General features: G+C 41.7%; 1 protein-coding gene across 1 annotated transcript in view; it reads right to left on the minus strand.

Moving 5' to 3' along the window:
- gmds (GDP-mannose 4,6-dehydratase) overlaps positions 1 to 27,560 on the minus strand; it is a 658,631-nt gene that overhangs the window by 564,254 nt on the left and 66,817 nt on the right. The window lies entirely within an intron of this gene.

The following is a 27,560-nucleotide window of genomic DNA, read 5'->3' on the forward strand; positions in this document are numbered from 1 at the left end:
AACCACTTCTACCAGCATACACAAACACAGGAGCTTTTTTCATTCTTCAGTAGCCTATAATCTTTATTTTTTTCATTTTACTGGATATGGAAAATATTAAACACAAAGTATTATCATGTGGGGTGCTGATATTTTCAAAGGAAACTTCTTAATGTTCAGAGCTTTGAGTCCATATATGTGTTTATATTATACACACAAATATGCTTAAATGGTCTGTCCCAATGTTTTTATTTTGGTTATGACACACCAATAAGTAAATAAAGTAGTCAACAAAACAAACTTTGTGTGCTAGAAAACTATTATTGTTTAATTTTTTTTGATAATGTTTAGTTGAGGATCATTGTTTCTGACACTTCAGACTTGAGATATTAATAGTCAATTTAAGAAACTCAGCATTGCTTATACCTTCAATCATAGCACCACTGACCACACAATTGCCCAGGTTGTTTTTAAATACTAAAATCAGCTGCACAATGTTTTGAACTTCGTAGTAATTTATTGTCCAATTTTGCGATAAAGTTTAACTTCCTTGCAGGTTGTAGATAAGCATTAAGTACTATTCCAATCAGTAGAGAAATTCCAACTGAACATTAGTGTATTAGTTTATATTTATTTAAAATAAAAATTCAGCAATTTACATGGTGCAGAAATTTCAAAATACTAGGCTGAATGTGCGGGTCCTGCTACAGCAAGCATGATGGCAAGAGGAGCTGGAAAGAATAACAGAAGAATATACAATTACTGGGAAAGCAGGAAGGGCCTGACACTGAATTCCCTCTCGCTAGCAGCAGGATGCCAACTAGGCTCATCAATGAACGACTTAAAGTTGACTATACATGAGCCCGCTGGGATTTAATGGTGGGGGGGGGAGCTCCGAGTTTTAAGTAAAACTTGCACAGGTTTCCAATGGATCCCAAAGACTGCCAGCTGCCTTGCAAGGGAGGTCACTCATTATCGGCACCGTACCTCATCAAGCAACTCTGCATTGGGAAGGGGGGGAACATTAAAAGTCACTTGCCAGTAACTCCCTACTCAAAATCCCACCCACGCCCCTCCACACCACTTAGCTTTCTTTAGAGATCCAGTGATGATGTGTGATGAAGGGCACATCACAGTACAGACAGCAGTCATTGCTGTTTCAGATTCACAGTTCCTCGAAAGTGGAGTTGCAGGTAGATGATGAAGAAGGCATTTAGTATGCTTTCCTTTATTGGTCAGAGCATTGAGTATAGGAGTTGGGAAGTCATGTTGTGGCTGTACAGGTCATCAGTTCGGCCACTTTTAGACTATTGTGTGCAATTCTGGTCTCCCTCCTATAGGAAGGATGTTGTGAAATTAGAAAGGGTTCAGAAAAGATTTACAAGGATGTTGCCAGGGTTGGAGGGTTTGAGTTAGAGGCTGAGGCTAAATAGGATGGGACTGTTTTCCCTGGAATGCCGGAGACAGAATGGTGACCTTATGGAGGCTTATAAAATCATGAGGGGCATGGATAGGGTAAATAGACACGGTCTTTTCACTGGGTTGGGGTGTCCAAAACTAGATAGCATAGGTTTACGATGAGAGGGGCATAGATTTAAAAGGGACATAAGCGGCAGCTTTTTCACAAAGAGGGTGCTGCGTCGATGGAATGAGTTACCAAAGGAATGGTGGGGCTGGTATAATCACAACATTTAAAAGGGATCTGGATGGGTATATGAATAGGAAGGGTTTAAAGGGATATGGGCCAAGTGCTGGTAAATGTGACTAGATTAATTTAGGATATCTGGATAAGTTGGACCATGCTGTACATCTCTATGACTGTAGTGGTGCTACCAGCAATGGAGATCTGATAACCTTTGATTTGTCAGCTTCTCTTAAGGTGGGATTTTTAAAATATTTGATAATGGGATATGGTGTAACTGGCAAGAATTTATTGCCCATTTCTAATTGCCCTGTAGAAGGTGAGTGCTGAGCTACCTTCTTGAAATGCTGCAACTCATTTGGAATATTTAGACCTCGAGTACTGTTAGGAAGATAGAGTTCCCAGGATTTTCAGCGAGCAATAGTGAAGTAGCATCAACATAGTCCCAGGTCATGATGGTACATGACTTGGGAGGGACCTTTAAGGTGGTAGTGTTCGTTTGCATCTGCTGTCCTTGTCCGTCTAGATAATAGGATTGTATGATGGGAAGATGCTATCAAAGGAGCATTGGTGTGTTACTCCAGTGCATCTTGTAGGTGATACACATTGCTGTCATTGTGCATCAGTGGTGAAAGGAATGTTGTTCGAATACTCCTGAGGCCTTGATCACATGAAAAGCCCCACATTGGCCGGTTTAGTACCTGATTACACTTAGATTGTATAAGGACTTTCACCAGTTCTCCAACCTGTGGGGTTACAAGAACAATGTCACAGGAACTAAATTCCACATGGTGATACTGGCTATGTTACTAGGTCAACGCCAGCAAAAACGCAAATGCCCCTAATTTGCAGAAGGAGGCAGAAGGGTTATGAATAATATCCACTCACAAGATGATCAACCACAGTTGAAAACTTCTCTGGAACCTACAAAGCATTTAGAGGAAACATGGACGTAAACTCCAGCACATGAGTAATTTGTATTTCATTGTATGAATGTTCCGGACTAGTTCAGTTGGAATTTTCCCTTCCACATCAGGACAGAATGTAGAAGTGGCAGAATGGTAGTCAGGTCAGGGGGCAGTCAGGTAATGGGGAATTATTGACTGCTGATGAGTGGGGGTACTAAAGTGGTGGAGGGATCGAGATGAGGTTTTAGTTGTGGAGCTGGATTTGGCTGGCTGGCAGACAGTAGGGTCAGCGGTCCCAGAGTTTTAGGAGTTGTGGTTGATGCGTAGTCAGTGATCAGAAGGGAGTAGTCAAACGCTTACTGGATTAGCTGGCTCAGGACAGCACGATAGTCTGGTGGTAAGGCATGCAAGATTTACTGTGATCGTTGGGGGATGGGGTCAGGTGTTTGGGAAATAACAAAGTGCTCAGTGAGATAATTTGGCAGTCAAAGGGATAGTCAGGTCTGGTTAGAGGTATAATCAGGAAGTTGAGAGGCCCTAAGACTGCTCAAGGGGAACCCAAAGCAAATGGCGATTCAGTTGTAGTTACTGAGGAATGAAAACTATTTTTAAAATCTGTCTATCATGTCTCACGGTGACTATCCTGGACTGAACTCTGCTAAGTCTACAAGTTTAAGTCACGGTTAAAAACCATTTTGAAGGATTCCATATGCAGGCTAATTGCCCATCAGAAGTTTGTAACATCCTGGGAAAATCCTTCATAATCTGTACATCGGAAGGTCTGAGGGTTCCACGTACATCTTTGGGGGTACATCTGGTCTCTCCCAATTTGGAGACCAGAAGATATGTCCATGATTTTCCATTTGACTAGCTCCCAATCATACCCAATCCTCTGGAGAGATACAAAATGCAGTTTGGTTTTGTTAGGTATTGAGAAGGAAAAGAAAGCAAACCAAGTCAGGTCAACCTAATCCAATCTGTTAGGTAACAGTCTTTTAAACAAAGAGGCCAAAAACAGGATCACATTAATAAAGGCACAATTTAATATTAAGTAGGCATATTACTGGTCAGAAAGTGAAGCCAATTGACCTTTGATATTTGCTTCATTTATTCAAATGAACATGCTATCTATGTGTTACTGACATGTTCTTATTTATGGTCTTCCTATTACTGACATAAAAATGAAATCTCTCTTTGGGATACTGATTTACTATGTGAGATTCCTCCATCCTGGCCCCCGTGTCACTTGCCTCAGCTCCCAGGAAAAGTGAAGACATTTTCTCAAGGTCAGCTTATGGCCTGACAACTGAGAAAGTTAAATGATACTTCACATTTCATAATGGTTTCTGCTCCATTACGCCTCTGCAAAATGTAATTAACCTACCTCTTGATAAGCTTAGTTGCAGATAGTTACCTTAAACCTGTTGATTACTGAAAGACGGTATTCCTATTTTTTTCTGAGAGAAGTTCAACCTGTACAAATAGAAATGGCAATGCATCCTTGAAGGCTTCCCCTTTTTTGGAGTCCAATAGCTCAGCTGTGCAACATTCTCATTTTCAGACAGACCATCAGTTCATCAGAGAATTCAGTGGCAACCAGCAAAGATTAGCATAAAATAATGCAACTGGAAACAAATTTAATTTTTAAAAATCCTCTGAAAATCCAGCAGATTGTGGTAAAAATAACTGAGCAGTACTAACCACATACATTTCAGGGTCAATTCTCAGTCTCACGAAAGCAGCAATAGTGGACATCTGGGTTATGTCAGAAGGCGCCTAATTTGTTGTTTAGCAATCTTTGCTGGAAATGTTCTTTGTTGCACCTTAGTCGAGGACACCTGAAAGTTCACAGCCTAGTCCCATGCATCGACAAGGTCAGCTCATTAGCAATGCTCTAATTAGATAAATTAACAAAGATCAATCTGTATCTATGGAACCATATTCAGAGAGGGACAAATTAATTCAGAAGTTGGAAAACTGATTTAAGAATACGGGCAAAACAAAAATCGAAAATGGACTTTTTTTCATTTAAAATCAATGGAAAAGAAAGTTGGATAGTTTCTACATTAGGGGACCAATCTTCTCTGCTCAAGCATGAACATGAAAATGATATTTTACATTATGCAATGAATAGATTTGGCAGATGCATTAAGTGAGTAATGGCAAGTCGCTACAACATGTATAACTACACAAACTCCCCACAACACTACCAAAATTATCAATCTGTCTGACTGACTGCTCTCAGCTCAATAAACAATTCATATGAGGCTTCCTCATTAACAGAAAAAGAACTATATATTGTACACACTTAACTTTAACAAGAACAGTGAAAAGAATGAATTGCTAATTTATATCTGTTAAACTATATCGCTTCAAAACACCAAGACAGACGTTTAACATAGAATCATAGAGATGTAAAGCAGAAAAACAGACCTTTCAGTCCAACTCGATCATGCTGACCAGATATCCAAAATTAATCTAGCCCCTTTTGCCAGCACTTGGCTCATATCCCTCTAAACCTTTCTTATTCATATACCCATCCAGATGCCTTTCAAATGTTGTAATTATACTAGCCTCCACCACTTCCTCTGGCAATTCATTCTGTATATGCACCATCCTTTGCATGAAAATGTTGCCCCTTAGTTCCTGTTTAAATCTTTTCACCTTTCACCCTAAACTTATGCCCTCCCGTTCTGAACACTCCCACCTCAGGGAAAATACCTTGTCTATTTACCCTATCCATGCCCCTCACGATTTTATAAACTTCTAAGGTCGCCACTCAGCCTCTGCTATTCCAGGGAATTCAACCCCAGCCTCTCCCTATAGTTCAAACTCTCCAATCCTGGCAACATCCTTGTACACCTTTTCTGAAACCTTTCAAGTTTCACAACATCCTTCCTATATGAAGGAGGCAAGAATTGCACACAATAGTCCAAAAGTGGCCTAGCCAATGTCCTGTACAGCTACAACATGACATCCCAACTCCTATGCTCAATGCTCTGACCAATACAGGAAAGCATAACAAACACCTTTTTCACTATCCTATCTACCTGTAGGCATCACATGGCTCTGCTCCATGAGTTAAAATGATATATACAGAGTGAACAAAATTCCAAAACACAAAGTTATTTTCCTCTCGTTCTTTTCAGATTTACAATGATGATACATTGCTGCCTGTAAAGTGCTAGTCCATCCTTGGATTTGATGGCTGATCATGAGATTTTGTATGAAATATTCTTGTAAGGAACCTGATTCTGTCTTCTCTCTACATAGAGACAGAGAGAGTCAAAGAAAGAGAGAGAGAGAGAGAAAGAGAGAGAGAGAGAGAGAGAGAGAGAGAGAGAGAGAGAGAGAGAGAGAGAGAGAGAGAGAGAGGTGTGAGAGAGAGAGAGACACACACACAGACATACAGACAGACAAAGAGAGAAGGGAGATACATGCTTTCTATCTGCAGGCTCTGATGTTTCTCACACTCTACTGCTCTTGGCACTTACAGCTTTTTACCACATGCAGCTCAACCACTAGGCTGATGTCAGGTAGAATTTCCTTAACATGAAATATTGTGGTTGCTGTTTAGTCTCAAATGCTCCCTCTTACAGCTTCCAAAATTAGTAATGTATTACACTGCTCAACAATAGACGACACTTGATTTTCAAGTTACAAAAAAACTTCTTTCCATTCCAATTACAGAAGCCCATCTTCAGTAATCGTTTATAGTCCCAAAAAAAGAAAAATGTGGTCTCTTACAAAAGGTGCACAAATTTGGTGTGACAAAAAAAATCGTATCCTCGATATTGAGAAAAATATTCCTGATTTTCCACTGAAATCAAAAATAGCAAATTCCGGATCTCACCATTGAGCAATGACTACCCTACTTCCCACATATGTGTCTCATTAAAATCCCAACTGATCTTATTTATCTATCACCACAAATTCTCCTCTCCTCCAACAGGACATTAAATGGCACAAATTCCTGACATTTAAAACAGAGCAGGTATGTTTGATTTGTTTTGATTTATTATTGTCACATGCACTGAGATACAATGAAATGTATTGTTTTCTATGGTAACCAGACCAAAAAAAGCCTACACAATTACAACAGAGTAATAGAACAGAATGAAGAACACAGTGTTACAGCACAGAGAAGGTACGGGAAAAGATAAATTCTAATATATGAGGGATCCTTTCATAAGTTTGATAAAAGCAGAGAAGAAGCTGTTCTTGGATATGTTGGTATGTATTTTCAAATGTTTGTATCTTCTGCCTGATGGAAGAGAGTGTAATCAGGAGGGAGAGGTCTTTGATTACGTTGGTCTGCTTTTCCAAGGCAGTGGAAACCCGCTCCTCCAATCGCCACCAGGACAGAACCCTACTGGTTCTCACCTAACACCCCACCAACCTCCAGATACATCGTATCATCCATCGTCATTTCCGCCACCTCCAAACAGACTCCACCACCAAGGATATATTTCCCTCCCTTCCCCTATCAGCGTTCCGGAAAGACCACTCCCTCCGCTACTCCTTCTCCAGGTCCACACCCCCCCCCCCCACTAATCCAACCTCCACTCCCGGCACCTTCTCCTGCAACTGCAAGAAATGCAAAACTTGCGCCCACACCTCCCCCCTCACTTCCCTCCAAGGCCCCAAGGGATCCTTCCATATCAGTCACAAATTCACCTACACCTCCATACACATCATTTACTACATCCGCTGCACCCGATATGGCCTACTCTACATTGGGGAGACAGGTCGCCTACTTGGGGAACGTTTCAGAGAACACCTCTGGGACACCCGCACCAACCAACCCAACCGCCCCATGGCTGAACACTAACTCCCCCTCCCACTCCACCAAGGACATACAGGTCCTTGGACTCTTCCATTGCCAGACCATGGCAACATGACGCCTGGAAGAAGAATGCCTCATCTTCCGCCCAGGAACCCTCCAACCACAAGGGATGAATGCAGATTTCTCCAGCTTCCTCATTTCCCCTCCCCTCACCTTATCTCAGTCCCAACCCTCAGGCTCAGCACCGCCTTCTTGACCTGCAATCTTCTTCCCAACCTCTCCGCCCCCACCCCCTCTCCGGCCTATCACCCTCACCTTGACCTCCTTCCACCTATGGCATTCCCAACACCCCTCTCCCTAGTCCCTCCTCCCTACCTTTTATCTTAGCCTGCTTGGCACACCCTCCTCATTCCTGAAGAAGGGCTTATGCCTGAAATGTCGATTCTCTGCTCCTTGAATGCTGCCTGACCTGCTGCACTTTTCCAGCAACACATTTTTCAGCTCTGATCTCCAGCATCTGCAGTCCTCACTTTCTCCTAGCGGAAAATATAGGCAGAGTGAATGGCAGGAAGGCTAGTTTTCATGATGAACTAGGCTGCATTCACCACTCTCTGTAATTTCACATGGTCTTGGGTAGAGAAACTGCCATATCACACTGTGATGCATCCAGATAGAATGCTTTCTATGGTGCATCTATAAAAATTAGTAAGAGTCATTTTGGACATGGCAATTTCCTTACCCTTCTGAGGAAGTAAAGGCGGAGGTATACTTTCTTCACTGTAGCATTGACGGGAGTGGACAAGGGTACATCGTTGGCGATATTTACTCCTAGGAACTTGAAGTTCATGACTATCTCCACCTCAGCACCATTGATACAGACAAGGACACGTTCTCCACTCCGCTTCATGAAGTTTTGTTTTGTTTATATTAAGGGAGACATGGTTGTCTTTAAAATGGGCCACTGAGCTAGCTGTCTCTTCCCTATACTCTGTCTCGTCATTACTTATGATCCAACCCACTATGGTGGTGTCATCAGCAAATCTATACATGGATTTAGTGCTGCACTTGGTCACACAGTTGTGAGTATATAACGAGTATACTAAGGGTCTGAGTTTGCAACCTTGTGGAGCACCAGTGTTAAGGATTATTGTGGAGGAGGGATTGTCACCTATCCTTACTGAAGGTCAAAGATCCAGTGCAGAGTGGGGAGCAAACTCCTAGGTCTCAGAGTTTGGAGATAAGTTTTATTGGAATTATGATATTGAAAGTGGAACTCAAATCAATAAATAGGAGTTTGACATAGGTGTCCTTGTTATCCAGATGGTCCAGGGATGAGTATACAGCCAGGGAGATGGCATCAGTCATGGACCCAGTGAGACAGTAGGTGAATCGTAGTCCAGGAAGGCAATCTAGGAGGCTGGAGTTATTATGTGCCAGTACTAACCTCTCAAAGCACATCATAATGATGGATGTCAAAGCAACTGGGTGGTAGTCATTAAGACTACCTGATTTTTCTTTGGCACTGGGATGATAGCAGCTGAAGCTAACTGACTACTTGTCCCAGCCATCACATGATTTTTTTTTCATTGTCCCTACATGCTCCATGCTCATCATCTTCCTTGACCCTTAATCCACATACGTCAGCATCAATAAACCATCAACTTAACCACATCATCATGCGTGCATTCAGCCCAACTGTGACACCACTTCAGCCCGTCAACAATTTGGAGCTCAGGGACACAAATGATCTGAATGCTTCTACCAGGTCACTTTTACATTCCACACAGATTCATCAGAGGCATCTTATGGCTATTAGCTTACTTCCTTAGCATTCACTCAATTTACTGCTTACTCAAAGACCTCTGGACTTTGATATACTCCATATTCCTTTCTCAGTACACATTCACTGATTTGCATACTCATTTACAGTCTGCCAGCCTCTATAAGGCTCACATTGCTTTCCCAGGACACTGGGTCTCAATTAAAGACTGGCAGCTTTGTGGTTTGCAGAGCTTTTTAGCACAAAGGAGGGGTAAGTAATAGTGGGGAGCGTTGAACAGTTTACCTGTCAGTCAGAAAGACGGTGTACATGTCACTGTGCTCACTCAACATCAGACCTGCAACATCTGCCAGCAGTTTACACAGCAAACAGACTGCGTGCTTGAAGCAAAGGGTAGCAGTTCATAGTGAGTGGAAGGGGGCTACAGTCAGTCAGGGCGCACCAGTCAGTCAAGGGGGTCATCCTATTGCAGAACAAGAGGTATTGAATCATAGAAAGGACACAGAATTTTACAGCAAAGAAGGAAGCCACACTGTACCTAAATCAACACCCAGCTAGTTCCGTTCTCTAATCCTATCATAGCCCTGTGAATTAATCGCTTTCAAATGTACCTCCAGCTCCTTTTTGAACCTTCATATGGAACCAGCCTCCACCACTCTCCAGGAACAGCATTCCAACTCCTAACTACTTTTGGAGTAAAGAAGTTCCTTCTCGTCTCACTCCTAGTTCACTCATGGAAACAAAACATTCTTTTTTTACCTTGTCAAAATTCTTCATAATTTTGAACACACAATAAGATCACCTCTTAATCTTATCTGCTCCAAGAAGAATAAGCCAGATTTCTTTAATCTTTCCTTGTATCTAAATCCCTCATTCCTGGTTGGCAACAGTCTGTCAACCACTTTGTCCTACAAGAGTTCAGAAATCCATATCCTTGCAGTTAAGGGATTGGTCCACCATCAGTCCTGTAGATCAAGTGCAAGTAGTCTGCTGATTATAGGTAGGTCAGTCAGGTACGGTTGATACATCAGTCCAGGGGCTAGGCTAAATTTATTCTCCGAAGAGCATGATGGGAGTGGATATAAATGCAATATAATATTCATCAATGTGAGGTTATTCACTTTGGTCGTAAAAACAGGAAGGCAAATTGTTACTTCAATGGTGGCAGTTTAGGAAAAGGTGAGGTGCAATGAGATCTGGGTGTCATGGTGGAGCAGTTTCTGAAGGTTGGCATGCAGATGCAGCAGGCTAATTGCATGCTGGCCCTAAAAGCGACAGGATTTGAATATACAGGAATAGGAGTATCTTGCTGCAGTTACACAGGGCCTCAGTGAGGCCACATCTTGTGTACTTTTGGTCTCCTTGTCTGAGGAAGGAGGCTCTTACTATTCAGGGAGTCCAGCAATGGTTCACTAGACTCCGTCTGGAATGGCAGGACTGACATATGAAGAAAGACTGATCAATTGGGCTTGTGCTCATTGGAATTTAGAAGAATGGGGGGGGGGAAGAATTGCTAGAAACATCTGGGACCAGACAGGCTGGACATAGAAAACATATGACCAATGTTGGGTATATCCAGAACTAGGGGTCACTGTCTAAGAATGAGAGGTAATCCATTCAGGACTGAGATGAGGAAGAATTCCTTCACTCAGAGTTATGAAACTGTGGAATCCTCTACCACAGAAAGGTGTTGGAGGCAGTTTGTTAAATATATTCAAGAGGGAGCTGGATGCGGCCCTGGCAACTAAAGGGATCATAGGGTACGGAGAGAAAGTGGGAATGGGATAATGAAATTGCATGATCAGCCGTGACCATACTGAATGGTGGTGTAGGCTTGAAGAGCCAAATGGCCTACTCCTGCACCAATTTTCTAAGTTTCTATGTTTCTAAGACCGGTTAATGTTGTGCATGAACAGGACAGATGGCTACAATGAGTAGAAAGAAGGGGCAGCAGACAGGAAGGGTCTGAAGTTTGGCAAGATTAGCCAAGTGAGAGCCATTGAGTAGATAAGATTACTGCAATATTGAGAGTTATAATCCATCAGGTTTGGTGAAATGTTTATGCAGTGGCACAGTTAAAATGAGTGCTGGCCTTAAGAGTGTGAAGAGGCAGAGAGAAGATGGTGGCACTCACCCGTGCAGAGCACATAAGAACAATGACCTTATTTCTACACAATACTGACCCAGGCTAGATGTGTCTGGTCACATGGCCTCTTGCAGTCATCAACTGTAAAAAGACTGTCTCCTCTTCACTAGCCCACGCACCAATACATCCAGGTCCCTGATTAATGAGGTAAAGAGTGGAAATTGCATGAAAAGTCACTCTGAGGCATGGTTGACTGAGCGCCACATATCTCACTCAACAAAACAAACCGCAAATAGGAAAATACTACCAATAATACCTAAAAAAAAGATAGTGCGACGTAAATCTTCCACCTTCTGTTGATGAAAGGTCTTGCGGAGGCATGAATTAAATCAATCGGTAGCTGAAGTAATTAAAACGGGGACAAATAAATAGCAAGTATTAGAGAATGTCTATGGCTCACCTATGGGAATGATTAAAAACCTGGAAATTAAAAATAAAAAAAAGTAGTCAAAAGAAACCTAAAATTTAACAGGTACCAATCTTTAAAGAGATTCACGTTTAATGGAAAGTCATATATGGAAGTATAGAACTGCCATGTCCCCAAGTGTAGTGGTAGTATCTTGTGACCAGATTAAATTGTAGAATATTCTGTTAAAGGCAGAGTAGGAATTGTATACTCTCTCCTTTCCGGAAAACTCAAGACTACGATAAATAAAACCACTCAGTCTATGTTAATTCATGCAGACATTTCTCTTTATGTAGTAACTAGCTACTTAACTGATTAATAAACTTTTGCCTTCACATGAGCATTCTGTGTCAGAAGATGATTTTCTGATGTTTTGACGAAAATTATTGTTGCCAGATTGGTACTTTTCCAATTGTTGTATTCCCACAATTTAGTTTTAAATAACATTATGGTTTTACTATGCCCAATTCTTTTACTTACTTACTTCCATAAAATCAACTTCAAGACTTCTTCTTTTTAGGCTAATGTTTCTCCAATTCATTCTCATAACACAGACCCTGATCTAGCTATCATTCTTGACTGTAATCTGTACTGCTTCCATTGCTTCATTACTGTCCTTATTTGGTGACCAGTATTTATTACAGTATTAAAAGTGTTATCTGACCCTAGCATTATACATTTTATCTCTCTTCAATGGTCAAGAAATCTGATCACACCCAGACCCTGGCACACAAGAGGAGAGGTGTGGTACATAGTAGTTAATTTGTTTATTGATAGCATGCAATATTTGTGATGGTAAAGTTGGTGAGCATGCAACAGATGACAAAAGTCAAAGTTTCTTTAATATGGTAAAATGCCTATCCCTGGATCAAGAGGCACAGGTACAAGTTCCTGTGTAATAACATCTAGGAACATCTTACCCACTGTTATCAAACTTTTGAACAGACCCCTCAAATATTAATGTTGATCCCTCTCTGCAGCATTAACAATGTATTCTGCACTCTGTTCTGCTATCCTGGTGCACTTTGTATGAACAGTCCACCTGTATAGCATGCAGAACAACATTTCACTGTATTTGAGTACGCGACAACAATAAATCAAACTCAATCTGATTAGAAATATAGGTTAAATAGAAAAATTTTAAATAAAAATTTGAAATAATTTATTAAACAGACTCAGCCCCTCCAACACCATTTTGATTTAAGCCCTTCCATTTCTCCCTTTCCCTTCTTCACTTTCTGCTAGATTGCATTGCAGATAAAGAGCTTTGTATGTAAGTACTGAATTGGCTACACTGTTGTTTTTACTTCTGGTGAATAGTAGGTAAAAAAAACCGCAGTGATTTCAGGGGTGGGAAATTTGTTCAGATGTGAGAGATAGCACTTCTGGGCAGAATAGAACTTTAAAAAAACAGATCCAGACCCCTTCCCTCTCTCTCTGTCTCCCTACCTCCCTCTCACTTTGGATAGTTTGCATTGCCCATAATGGATTTTGCTTACAAGCATTTAATAGGCTAAACTGGTATTTACTGTGGTGGTTTATAATTTACAGAAATCAAAAAAAAAATCATGATAATTTTGGCAGTGGGAAATTTGCCCACTTCTGAGTAGAAAACAAATAAAGCTGACCCAGTCCAGGGAGCTCTTGGCACTTTGGTAGTATCAACTAGAAGAAAGTGAGGACTGCAGACTAGAGTCAAGAGTGGGGTGCTGGAAAAGCACAGCAGGTCAGGCAGCATCCAAGGATTCTTGCCCGAACGTCGATTTACCTGCTCCATGGATGCTGCTTGACCTGCTGTGCTTTTCCAGCACCCCACTCTCGACACTGGTCGTATCCCCTACCTTTGAGCTTGGAAGTTTGGGTTCAAGTCCCACCTGTTCCAGAAGTGTGCAATGACATCGCTGAGCAAGTTTATTAGAAAATAGATTAAAACAATAAAGCAGTCACAGTCCATTTTTTAAAAAAATTGCAGACCCAGATACGGCTGTGAAGTCCCACCTGCTCCAGAGCTTTGTAATAACATCTCTGAAAAGGCTGATTAGAAACTATCTACAACAAAAGAACAAAGTAGAGCCAGATATTAAAATAACACAAATGCAGGGTCTCTTGCGGTGCAGTGGTAGTGTCCCTAACTCTGCTCCAGGAAGCTCAGGTTCAAGTCCACCTGCCCTGGAAAAATGTCATAACATGTTTGAACAGATTGATGAAAAATAATATTTTTCCAAAGTCTCTTCCAGCTTTATTTTTTAGCTACGTTTCATGGTCATGGCAGGGATTGGGGGCTGTATAAAAGCGGTGGTGCGGGGGTGGGGTTGCTCCTTCCAGCCTTTTAGTCTTGCACTAAGTTTTATTCAGCAGTGTTATGCTGGCTTACACATTTTCAGGCAACTTATTACGTTGTAGATTCTTCTCCATCTCTACTACCTCTTCTACTTTGGTATCATCTGCAATCCTGACCACTTAGTGGGACTCCAGTCTCTTTGGAATAGCAGCTTTACATGAAATTTTCCCTTTACCTCCTGTAAAAATGCCATCCCTTCCTCTGCCTCCACCGTATCTGTTCCCAGAATGACCAATTCCACCTCAAAGTTCCAGATGGCCTCCTTCTTGCGTGATCACAATTTCCCTTCCCACGTGGTTGAAACGTCCTCCAGTGCATCTCTTCCACTTCATGCTCCACAGCCCTTGAACCCCATCCCTCCCAATGCAATAAGGCCAGAAGCCACCTGGTCCTCACCTTCTACCCCACCAACCTCTCCATACATCGTATCATCCTCTGCCACTTCCGCTATCTCCAAACAGACTCCACCACCAAAGATATATTTCCCTCCCTACCCCATCAGCATTCTAGAGAGACCATTCCCCCCTGTGATTCCCTTGTCAGTCCACTCCCACCCACCCTCCAGCCCACACCCCACTCCTGGCACCTTTCCCTGCCACTGCAGGAAGTGCAAAACCTGAGCCCACACCACTCCCCTCACCTCTATACAAGGCCCGAAAGGAGCCTTCCACATCCATCAGAAATTTTCTTGTACCTCTACCAATGTCATCTACTGCATCCTTTGCACCCAGTGTGGTCTCCTCCACATCGAGGAGACAGGATGCCTTCTTGCGGACTGTTTCAGAGAACATTTCTGGGACACCTGCACTCACCAACCCAATCACCCCATGGCTGAACACTTCAACTCCCCCCCCACTCCATCAAGGACATGCAGATCCTGGGCCTCCTCGACCACCAAATCGTTACCAACCGACGCCTGGAGGAAGAATGCCTCATATTGCAACTTGGGACCCTGCAACCACACAGGATATAAGTGGATTTCAACAGCTTCCTCATTCCCCCTCCCCCCACAATATCCCAGTACCAAGCCTCAAACTCAGCACCACCCTCCAGACCTGTCCATCACTCCCCCCTCTGACCTAAGACATCACCTTCATCCACCTATCGCTTTCACAGCTACCCACCCTATCCTCCTGCCATTTAACCCTCGGCCCATAAGCCTCATTCTTGATGAAAGGCTTATGCCCGAAACATCCATTCTCCTGCTCCTCGGATGCTGCCTGACCTGCTGTGCTTTCCCGGCAACATACTCTTGACTCTGATCTCCAGCATCTGCAGTCTTCACTTTCTGCTAAAAAAAACTCTCTCTCCCAAGAAGCAGCAGGAAAGTTGAAAATAGAGCAGATTTGAATGAGGGAAATATCCAACATCTCAGGAATTAAGTTCTTTGCAAACAAGTTCATAGTTGATCTCCTTGACTCTCTGCCAATTAAGGAGTTTAAGTGGTCAATCAATAACCACATAAGGGCCTCTCTTCAACTGAATCCTGAATGATTCTGTTCCTTGCAGATGAAACCAGAAGCAGCCTTCCTGATTTAGGGTGTAGGTTTGCTCCCTGAGCTGTAAGTTTGATATCCAGACGTTTCATTACCTGGCTAGGTAACATCATCAGTGATGACCTCCAAGTGAAGCTCAGGGAGCAAACCTACACCCTAAACCTTCACAAACCTTGCAAAAGACTTCCTGACCATTAAAAATGGAACTTGACGAATTATAACGGAAATCCCCTTGACATGTAGAAAGTGTTTCTGTTACTCTTCCCAACTAGTTACAGTAGCAGACTTCAAGGGAATTACTGGTCCATATCCCTTATGTCAATACTGAAATGAACCACAGCATAAACATTTTAGATTTATAATGGGTGTTGAAGATCAAGCAAAACTGTAAAGTAATTATTATATCTTGATTGACAACTAACCCAAAAATGAATAAACAGAGAAGGCACAATTTGCTCCTCCCTGGAGGTGAAGAGAAGGAGAAATAATTAAATATTTTGATCATATACTTTTCACAACCACAATTAATTGATCAAAAAGATCCACTGGAGACTTGCCTAACATGATTCTTGACACAGCAATAAAGACTCTTAAATGGTCAAGAATTAGCTACTGAAGAGCCTCAACTTGCTTCCTTTCTCATTGCCTGCCTTCCCAGCTGGTAAGAAAAATGCTTGGTTTCCTGACAGGAAAGCCTAGCCTCTGAAATCCACCCGGCATCTTTGCCTTTGACCTTCTCAAAGCCCCTCTCCCCATTATCCCCCGTGACATGAGAAGCCAAAGAAAAATCCCGAACTTCTCACCTTCGATCCCTGAAAAGTACAAAAGTCACTTGACACCAAGTTGGAATCCAACAGGTTTATTTGAAATCACAAGCTTTTGTAGCGCTGCCCCCTTGTCAGGGTCACTTCATGACGAAGGTGTAGCGTACTGAAAGCTTATGATTTCAAATAAACCTGTTCAACTATAACGTGGTGTCGTATGGCTTTTGACCTTGTCCACCCCAATGCAACATTGGGATACCCAAACCCTGAAAAGGAGGCCTTGACTCACATTCTCGAGGACCCAGAAGTTGCTATCCTCTGGCTGATCGAGAGGCAAGCCAGGACTACACTGTCAAAGCCTGTGAAATGCTGAGACGTTTGTTAAAACTGGCCAGTCAGATCTTTACATCCTATTCGGCATGTGATACAGTGAGCTTCTTCAGCTTTTGGGACATAAGTTAGTCGACCTCAAACAAGCCTGCCTCTACCTGGCCTCAAAATAGGGAAACCTTGGCCACAATGTTTAGAGGTGCTACTGGAAAAAGTATCTCAGTTTCATATCAACACTGGCTGGCAGGATGGTGCAATGGTTAGCCCTGTTTCCTCGCAGCACGAGGGACACAAGTTCAATTCCAGCCTTGGGTGACTGTCTATGTGGAGTTTACATGTTATCCCGACGTCTCTGTGGGTTTCCTTCAGCTGCTCTGGTTTCCTTCCAGAGACCAAAGATACGCAGGTTGGGTAAACTGGCCATGCTTAATTGCCCCATAGTGTCGAGGGATGTCCAGATGTGGATTGCCAATGGCAAGTACAGAGTTATGGGATTGGGGTGGGTCTGGATGAGATGCTATTTGGAGGGTTGGTGCAGACTCGATGGTCTGAATGGCCTCTACCTTCACTGTAGGGATTCTATAATGCAAAGATAAAGTTAGTATTTTTGTGTCTAGCTCAACTGTTACCATATTTGACAATGCACACAGCCCCAAAGAAATGATATGTGGATCAAAATATTTGGTTCATTCACCTGCTGGTTAAAATGGTGCCAATTTTAGTCCTTACGTTTTTCTGTCACTGCAGAGAATGGTTGCTAACACTGATTCATTACAATTCTAACTAAGAATGATTCTAATTATTAAAAATCAGATTTTATGATTACTACAGATGAACGATGCTAACAGGGAATAAAATTTGCAGAGATTTATACAATTATTATTCAAATCCACATTTTATATTACACAGCAACGTAAAGTTAAGAAGTAAACTCTATTGTGTATTCAATGTAGCAGCTGTCACTGAAGGGTGACACAGCAGCTCAGTGGTTAGCACTGTTGCCTCACAGCTCCAGGGCACTGGGTTCGATTCTAGCCTTGGACAACTGTGTGTGTGGAGTTTGCACATTCTTCCCGCATCTGCGTGGGTTTTCTCTGAGCGCTCCGGTTTCCTCCCACAATCCAAAAATGCGCAGGTTAGGTGAACTGGCCATGCTAAATTGCCAATAGTGTTCAGGGATGTGTAGGTTAGGTGCATTCATCAGAGGTAAATATAGGATAAGGATAGGGGAACGGTTCTCGGTGGGTTACTCTTCAGAGGGTCGGTGTGGACTTGTTGGGCCGAAGCGCCTGTTTTCACACTGAAGGGGGATTCTATGAACATGGAACAACAGTTAAAGGAGGTGAGCTTATTTTTTACACAGTACTAGTGAAAAAAATAAACAAACTTTTCAATAGGAAATCTGCCCAAAATGAAAGTAATCTCAAATCAGAATCAACATTGTAATTCTACCCAGATCTGAAAAAATGTGTACACAGTTGCTGAAATAAAATTATTCCAAAATAAAAGGGAACTAGAGACCGGAAAACACTACATTCCCTGTTCAATTACCATATCCTCTCATTCTTAACCAAAACTCAATTAGCTAACATACATTAGTGCATGTACAATTCTCTATTTGGTTACAGTAATGAGATTTTTTGGACCTACGTCTTTAAGTTAAGGTAAAACTAATGGATCACATGACCCGTTCAGACATCCGCCTGACAACAACAGCCACATGGCCAGGCCTGAAGGTTAAATGGAGACCATAGTGTTATTGGCTGGAAAGAAGATGTAAACTGTCCAGTTGAAAACAAAATTGGCAACATCTGAGGTCACAGACTTTGAAACTCCAAAGCCCTAGGAAGGTGTTGAGGATATCAGATTGCAAACCATAACATTTTAAATTGACCATTTATTTCCAAGTTAGAACAGCCTTGATGTTATACAAATAGCTAACAGTGAAATGTTGTCATGTCATTCTTTTGCTATCAACAGGAAGTTTGAATTTCTTTTAAAAGTTAATTGTCTGTCGAGACTGGAACAATCCTCACAGCAAGCAATGCAGTGACACCTATAGCAGGATTGCCCCTGAACCAAAGCAACAAACATTGCAAACTCTGCTCCAACTAACAAAAACTATGGGGATTGCTACATCTCAAGCACAATAAATGAACTATTAAAAACACATTATTAATCAAGTGCTATTTTATTCTGGTTCCTGGATGATCACAGCAAGAAAGCATACATAATTAAAATTTTTAAAAGTCCTTTCAGATTGGATGGACTCCAAGATGGAGGATGGGAAAAATTTCCTGTAAGAGCTGCTCCTTTTTTTGAGGTATTTTAGGTGTTGGAGGTGATTTCCTTGAATTCCAGGAGCAGCAATTACTGTTTTATATGCTGTTGCATTGTTTTGGAACTTTGAAAAAAAAAAGTCAAAGCAACAGCAGTTTTAAAAGGGAGAAGAGCAGACAAAGGAAGCACATGGTGAGGACAGTGCAGGGGGGAGAGAGAGAGAGAGAGAGAGAACGAACCTGCACAGTTACTGCCTTTGCTGTTTGAATTCGTGTATCGCTGGACATTGGAGTGCATCTGGGAAAATTAACAAACAATGAAATTCACAACTAATCTTGGAGGAACTGTTGGACGAAGTTCACAGCACAGAATCAGATAGGTGAATTGTTGTTTTAAGTCTGTCCTAGAGAAAGGCTGCAGTAGTGAGTATAGTGAATTCTTTCTTGATGATGTGTTTTTGGAGATAAGTCTCTGGATTAAACTTAAAATATAAGCCATAGCTATTAATTTAATCTGGGGCAGTGTTTGTAGAGGAATAAGACAGTGTAGATCGTAAAGGAGCAAAAATGGCCTTTGCAGTGATATGTACTTCTTGTCAGATGTGAGTTTAAAGCGAGTTTAAGGGTTACTGCGGATTACATCTGCCATAAATGCTGTTGGATGCGAATCTTATCAGATCAAGTGGATCAGTGGGAGAGACAGATAGAAGCGATGAGGAATTTGCAACAGCAACAGTATGTGATGGATGGCAGTTATAGGAAGAGGGGAAAGTCTCAGATACAGTCACTTAGATGGGTTAATTCCAGGAAGGGTGAGAGAGGTCGGCACCTTGGGCAGGAGTCTTTTGTGGATATACCCATTTCAATCAGATATGTTGTTTTGGAAAATGTAGGGGGTGATGGATTCTCAGGGGACGTAGCATGAACAGCCAAGTTTCTGGTATTAAGACTGGCTCTAATGCAACGAGGGGTATGTCAGCTTCCAAGAAATCAATTGTGTTAGGGGATTCTATAGTCCGAGGTACAGACAGACGTTTCTGTGGCCACAGAGAAAAAGCAGAATGGTGTGTTGTTTCCCTGGTGCCAGGATCAAGGATGTCTCAGAGAGGGTACAGAATGTTCTCACGGGGGGGAGGGGCCAGCAGGAGGTCATTGTCCACATTGGAACCATTGGAAGGGAAAAGGTTGAGACTCTGAAGGGAGATTACAGAGAGTTAGGCAGAAATTTAAAAAGGAGGTCCTCAAGGGTAGTAATATCTGGATTACTCCCAGTGCTACAAGATAGTGAGGGCAGGAATAGGAGGATACAGCAGATGAATGCATGGCTGAGGAGCTGGTGTATGGGAGAAGAATTCACATTTTTGGATCATTTCTTTTGGGGTAGAAGTGACCTGTACAAGAAGGACGGATTGCACCTAAATTGGAAATGGACTAATATTCTGGCAGGGAAATTTGCTAGAACTGCTTGGGGGGGATTTAAACTAGTAACGTGTTGGGGGAGGGGGGGACCCAGGGAGATAGTGAGGAAAGAGATCAATCTGAGACAGGTACAGTTGAGAACAGAAGTGAGTCAAACAGTCAGGGCAGGCAGGGACAAGGTAGGACTAATAAACTAAACTGCATTTATTTCAATGCAAGGGGCCTAACAGGGAAGGCAGATTAACTCAGAGCATGGTTAGGAACATGGGACTGGGATATCAGAGCAATTACGGAAACAAGGCTCAGGGATGGGCAGGACTGGCAGCTCAATGTTCCAGAATACAAATGCTACCGGAATGATAGAAAGGGAGGCAAGAGAGGAGGGGGAGTACCATTTTTGATAAAGGATTGCATTACAGCTGTGCTGAGGGAGGATATTCCCGGAAATACATCAAGGGAAGTTATTTGGGTGGAACTGAGAAAGAAGAAAGGGATCATCACCTTATTGGGATTGTATTCTAGACCCCTCAATAGTCAGAGGGAAATTGAGAAACAAACTTGTAAAGAGATCTCAGCTATCTGTAAGAATAATAGGGTGGTTATGGTTAGGGGATTTTAACTTTCCAAATTTCGACTGGGACTACCATAGTGTTAAAGGTTTAGATGGAGAGGGATTTCTTAAGTGTGTACAAGACAATTTTCTGATTCAGTATGTGGATGTACCTACTAGAGAAGGGCAAAACTTGACCTACTCTTGGGAATTAAGGCAGGGCAGGTGACTGAGGTGTCAGTGGGGGAGCACTTTGGAGCCAGCGACCATAATTCTAGTCGTTTTAAGATAGTGATGGAAAAGGATAGACCAGATCGAAAAGTTGAAGTTCTAAATTGGAGACAGGCCAATTTTGACGATATTAGGCAAGAACTTTCGAAAGCTGATTGGAGGCAGATGTTCGCAGGTAAAGGGATGGCTTGAAAACGGGAAGCCTTCAGAAATGAGATAACAAGAATCCAGAGAAAGAATATTCCTGTCAGGATGAAAGGGAAGGCTGGTAGGCATAGGGAATGCTGGATGACTAAAGAAATTGAGGGTTTGGTTAAGAAAAAGAAGGAAGCATATGTCAGGTATAGACAGGATAAATTGAGTGAATCCTTAGAAGAGTATAAAGCAAGTAGGAGTATATTTAAGATGGAAATCAGGAGGGAAAAACGGGGACATGAGATAGCTTGGCAAATATAATTAAGGAGAATCCAAAGGGTTTTTCCAAATATATTAAGGTCAAAAGGGTAACGAGGGAGAGAATAAGGCCGTTCAAAGATCAGCAAGGCGGCCTTTGTGTGGAGCCACAGAAAATGGGGGAGATACTAAATGAATATTTTGCATCAGTATTTACTGTGGAAGATATAGAGTGGAGGGAAATAGATGGTGACATCATGCAAAATGTCCAGATTACAGAGGAGGAAGTGCTGGATGTCTTGAAACGGTTAAAGGTGGATAAATCCCCAGGACCTGATCAGGTGTACCCGAGAACGCTGTGGGACGCTAGAGAAGTGATTGCTGGGCCTCTTGCTGAGTTATTAAGATCATCAATAGTCACAGGTGAGGTGCCAGAAGACTGGAGGTTGGCAAACGTGGTGCCACTGTTTAAGAAGAGCCTGACCTCGGTGGTGGGCAAATTGTTGGAGGAAATCCTGAGAGATAGATGTACATTTATTTGGAAAGGCAAGGACTGATTATGGATAGTCAACATGGCTTTGTGTGTGGGAAATCGGGTCTCACAAACTTGATTGAGTTTTTTTTTGAAGAAGAAACAAAGATGATTGATGAGGGCAGAGCAGTAGATGTGATCTATATGGACTTCAGTAATGCGTTTGACAAGGTTCCCCATGGGAGACTGATTAGCAAGGTTAGATCTCATAGAATACAGGGAGAACTAGCCATTTGGACACAGACCTGGCTCAAAGGTAGAAGACAGAAGGAGTTGGTGGAAAGTTGTTTTTCAGACTGGACGCCTGTGACCAGTGGAGTGCCACAAGGATCGGTGCTGGGCCCTCTACTTTTTGTCATTTACATAAGTGATTTGGATGCGAACATATGAGGTACAGAAAGTTTGCAGATGACACCAAAATTGGAGGTGTAGTGGACAGCAAAGAGGGTTACCTCAGATTACAACAGGATCTTGATCAGATGGGCCAATGGGCTGAGAAGTGGCAGATGGAGTTTAATTCAGATAAATGCGAGGTGCTGCATTTTGGGAAAGCAAATCTTAGCAGGACTTATATACTTAATGGCAAGGTCCTAGGGAGTGTTGCTGAACAAAGAGACCTTGGAGTGCGGGTTCATAGCTCCTTGAAAGTGGAGTCGCAGGTAGATAGGATAGTGAAGAAAGCGTTTGGTATGCTTTCCTTTATTGGTCAGAGTATTGAGTACAGGAGTTGGGAGGTCATGTTGCAGCTGTACAGGACATTGGTTAGGCCACTGTTGGAATATTGCGTGCAATTCTGGTCTCCTTCCTATCGGAAAGATGTTGTGAAATTTGAAAGGGTTCAGAAAAGATTTACAAGGATGTTGCCAGAGTTGGAGGATCTGAGCTACAAGGAGAGACTGAACAGGCTGGGGCTGTTTTCCCTGGAGCTTTGGAGGCTGAGGGGTGACCTTATAGAGGTTTACAAAATTATGAGGGGCATGGATAGGATAAGTAGACAAAGTCTTTTCCCTGGGGTCGGAGAGTCTAGAACTAGAGGGCATAGGTTTAGGGTGAGAGGGGAAAAATATAAAAGAGACCTAAGGGGCAACTTTTTCATGCAGAGGGTGGTACGTGTATGGAATGAGCTGCCAGGGGAATGTGGTGGAGGCTGGTACAATTGCAACATTTAAGAGGCATCTGGATGGGTATGTGAATAGGAAGGGTTTGGAGGGATATGGGCCGGATGCTGGCAGGTGGGACTAGATTGGGTTGGGATATCTGGTCGGCATGGACAGGTTGGACCAAAGGGTCTGTTTCCATGCTGTACATCTCTATGACTCCAAATTTCACATTGGGTTCATCCAGATTAATTCTGGCAATTTAATTCAGCATGGCTCCCTGCTCAACTGCAACCGAACAGACTCAATTGAATTACAAATATTTGCACAAATAACAGTTTACTTCAGAACCACAGTTATGGGCCATTCAAAGCTAAACAATAGGTACATTACATTCAGTGAAACATAATTACGTAATACTATACAGAAACTGTAATAGGTTTAAGCAATTCAGTGCAGATTTTTAAGCTTCTCAGAAAGCTATGTTTCAAATCATGATGTGATCCTTTTTGTGACTTAATATCTCTCATGCCAGAGTAGACCAGAGTTACAGACGAGAACAGCACAGGAAGAAGCCATTTAATGCATTAACAATGTGTCAAATATTTCAAGCAGCGATGTAGTTTATCCCACTTTCTTCCGCTTTATTCATATTTGTGTTATTTCATTTCTTTCTCAAGTATTTATCCAACTCTCTTTTGAAAACCACAATAAAATATATTTCTCCTGCCATTTCAGGCAGTAGATTCAAAATATTAATCACTTGTGGCATTAAAGAAAAAACTTTTCCTCATGTCACCTCTTGTTCATTTGCCAACCACTTCAAATCTATGCTCTGTTGTTGCCAACACTTCAATCATCAGAAACTGCTTCTCTTTACTTACTATGATTTCATGACTTTCAAAATCTCTGCAAAATGCCCTCTGAGCCTTCTCAGCTTAAGGGAAAATAATTTTGCAAACACTTTAAAACTGCCACGCATAGTTAACAGTTGACTTTGTTTTGAATAGGCACTCCAGAAGGAAAAAGGACTACCCACAGGAAATTGTGTCTGCCACATTTTGTGCCCTTCAAGAGAAGGGAAAAGAAAAATAACTTCAAAAGCATCTAAAATAAGTTCAAAAACCTTTATTCAGAAGAAGTGCTTAATAATGAATTCCATAGCAATTTTGTATATTTTAACAAGACAATTGAAGCTCTGTACAGAGGTAGTGGCCTAGTGAGGATTTCATTTCGAAAAGGCAGCACAGTCACAGATCAAACAAAATCTTGTAAGCCAAAAACCACAGGATCAGTGGGTGATTTTAGGGGTTTTTTTTGTAGTTACTGTAACCATGTGGTAATTGGGAATAAATTATAAGCTCACATTGATTCCATTTAATTTTAAAAATTTTCAAACACGAGTGGTTTCCACTTTCAAAAAAGATGTGACTTGTCCTTCACAAAAACACCTGCAAACATGGTTTTCTGGTAATGATGGTTAGAAAGTAACTTAGAACAAAGTTTTATCTATGTGTGCGATTTAAATGCTGCAATTGTTCTCAAAAGGTCATACAGCAGAGATACAGACCCTTCGGTCCAACTCGTCCATGCCAACCAAGTTGCTCAAACAAAACTAATCCCACTTGCCTGCATTTGGCCCATGCTCCTCCAAATCTTTCCTATTCATGTACTTATCCAAATGTCTTTTAAATGCCGTAACTGTACCTGCATCCACCATTTCCTCCAGTAGTTCATTCCACATTTGAACCACCATCTGTGTGAAACAATTACCCCTTGGAGCCCTTTTAAATCTTTCTCCTCTCACCTTAAAAATATGGTCGAGTTTTGAACTCTCCCATCCTAAGGAAAGGCCTATGCTATTCACCTTATTTATGTCTTTATTCATTTATAGAGATTTTATAAACCTCTGTAATTTCATTTTGGGAACCCCTGGATAAACCTGGTGAAGTTCAGTCAGTATCTGACAACAACCTTTGCTCCCCTTAATATGCTATCTTCTACTATGATCTGGTCTCTCTGGATCCAAAAAGCTTTCAATTCTGATTGTGATGCCCCTTTGGTTTCCCCCATCACCACCAGCTGTTTCAATGTTGCTAGGACTGGATTTTTCTGTGTCAAATGTCTGATATTGTCAGCTGTGACTGGAAGTCTGTTCAGAAAAGGTAAAACTATTCCAGACTCCTCTGTGTCAAACTTTGCTGACACTTAACATTCTTATTTCAAATATAAAACAATCTGAGTTGGTTTTGTACAGTGGAATGAGCATAACCTTGATTTAGCTTGAGCATCATTTATTGGTTTCAATCTTTTACAATAAATAGAAATACACAAATATAGCCTTCTTTTAAAATATTTATGCAACTTGGACTAGGTAGCTCAACCACTTCAGATATTCTAAAATACTAAATAAACTAAGACAGTGATCCTTTAAAAATATTCTGGCACTTCTTACACCTTAGTTTGAAAGTTTGTATATCCAATAAATCACCACCAATAGTGAAAATGGATTGGAAAAGAAATGAATCACAGGCAGGCCAATAACCACAAAACAACTAGCATTAGTTGAAATAGCATTTCAATACTGTGTGGGGTCACTTAAAATTCCAGTTCTCCTAGTGCATTGGTAGTGAGCTTTATATTTTGTTGTCTGGTTCACATTACCGAACGCCTCAGGGAAGCTGAACATTCCACACCCCTGGTAGGAGACAGAAGATAACTGAAATGGAAGTTTTGATCCTGTTGCAAAATGAATCTGCAATCAAGTGATCATGTAGTGAAACTGGCAGCTGTCAGAGAAATTTGCAACCTGGACAGTCACGCTGAAAAATACATGTTCAAACACTGTAAAGTGAATAAACTGACTGCAGCAGAGATCCTTACAGAAGTCTTAATTATATAACCAAATACAGACATTTGTAAGAGTGTATGAAAATGTCAACTTTGTAAAAATGAACAGAAAATTTGATGTATTTAAAATAATGAACTTCATGGGCTAGATTTTTGTCTTTGAGGTGAAAGACTTCCTAACATCATGATCGGCTGTCAGGCCAGAACAGTGCCCAAGAAAAGCCATTTAACTCAGTGGAGGCAAGAAGGGCCTGAAGGCAGCTTGCCTTCAAAGGCAGGGGTGAAGGTAGGCTGATGCTAAGGTGACCATATTAAAAGGCCCATCTCCGTTCAATGGGACACAGCGCAATTTGTGGGAATGAATATGAATCTCCATTAGCCCTCATTTCTACTTCCTCATTCCCACCCACATACCAAAATTCACTATTAACAGTACTCACAAGCCCTTAAATAACATTTTGAAGTCTTTGAAAAGCTCATAAGTCTATCAAGCTCATACACCTTTGGATAGTTGTACTAACAAATCCTAGTGAGCAGAATTCATTTGTCTGTTGCAATGGCATCATCATAATGAGATTCCACTGAAAGCTGCATCAACAAATTCTCCTGAGCAGAATGCATAAAAGCCTTTGACAATGTCCAGCAGCTCAGCCATATTTCAGAAAATTGAAACAGCCAAACAGCAGGAGGAATTCTTCACCATGTCATCTTAGTTCAATTATTTATAGGTACAAGTATCAGATGCCAACATTTCTACAATTTAGTTGACTGTATTTAATATTAAGAGATCGTTGACTGTACTGAATGCAGCAAAGAACATGGGTCCTGACAATATCTGAGTGCTAAAGACGTATCTGGCCTGCTCATCCAATCAAGCAGTTCCTGTATAGCAAAGGTACTGTCATCTATATTCACCTAAGTATTCTAGGTTGTGGGTATTATTGACAAACCTAGCATTTTAATGCTAAGTTCCTAGAAGATTTTAACCTTTTTCTATAAATGCTGCAGTCTGTGTGGTGAAGTTATTCAATGCACAATGTTGTTCAATGGGTGTCTTGGAGGTTTGACTCAGTAACAGAGAAACAGTCATATCCTAGGAAGAGGGTTCAGTTATTGAATGCGTTTTCCAATGGGCCCTTTTCTCATCAATTGTCCAAGAATAAAAATCTCTCTGACTTCAAACATAGCTCCCTCCTTCACCTACTGTGGGAATAAATGCAGCCATTAAGTGGCCTTCTTTGCCACACATAAAATTACAATGGAGTCAGGTACAGGCAGGCAGGCACCAAGAATTGGTATTACACCCAATTTGGCAGCCCTCCCTCACCAGAGTACTCTCCATGAGAAAAGATATATCGTATGTTTATGGGGTGTGGATGGAACAAAATGGGTGAACTTGATACTCCTTTCTGAAGTTTGGTGCTCAGAACAGAACATCACACACCAAATGGGGTGTGTCCAAATTTCTTGAGATAAAGGAAAACATTTTATTCATCTTTTTGATAATTCTTTTTGCAGCTGAACATTAGCTATTTGTTGACTGTTAACCTAAGCACTCAAATCCCTCAATTCCTCTCCAGGTTCTGCTGTCGCAACGTGCTAAGATAGAGTCCAAGATCAAGTGAGTGCAT

Source organism: Hemiscyllium ocellatum, chromosome 34, assembly GCF_020745735.1.
Source record: "Hemiscyllium ocellatum isolate sHemOce1 chromosome 34, sHemOce1.pat.X.cur, whole genome shotgun sequence".
Lineage (NCBI taxonomy): Eukaryota > Metazoa > Chordata > Chondrichthyes > Orectolobiformes > Hemiscylliidae > Hemiscyllium > Hemiscyllium ocellatum.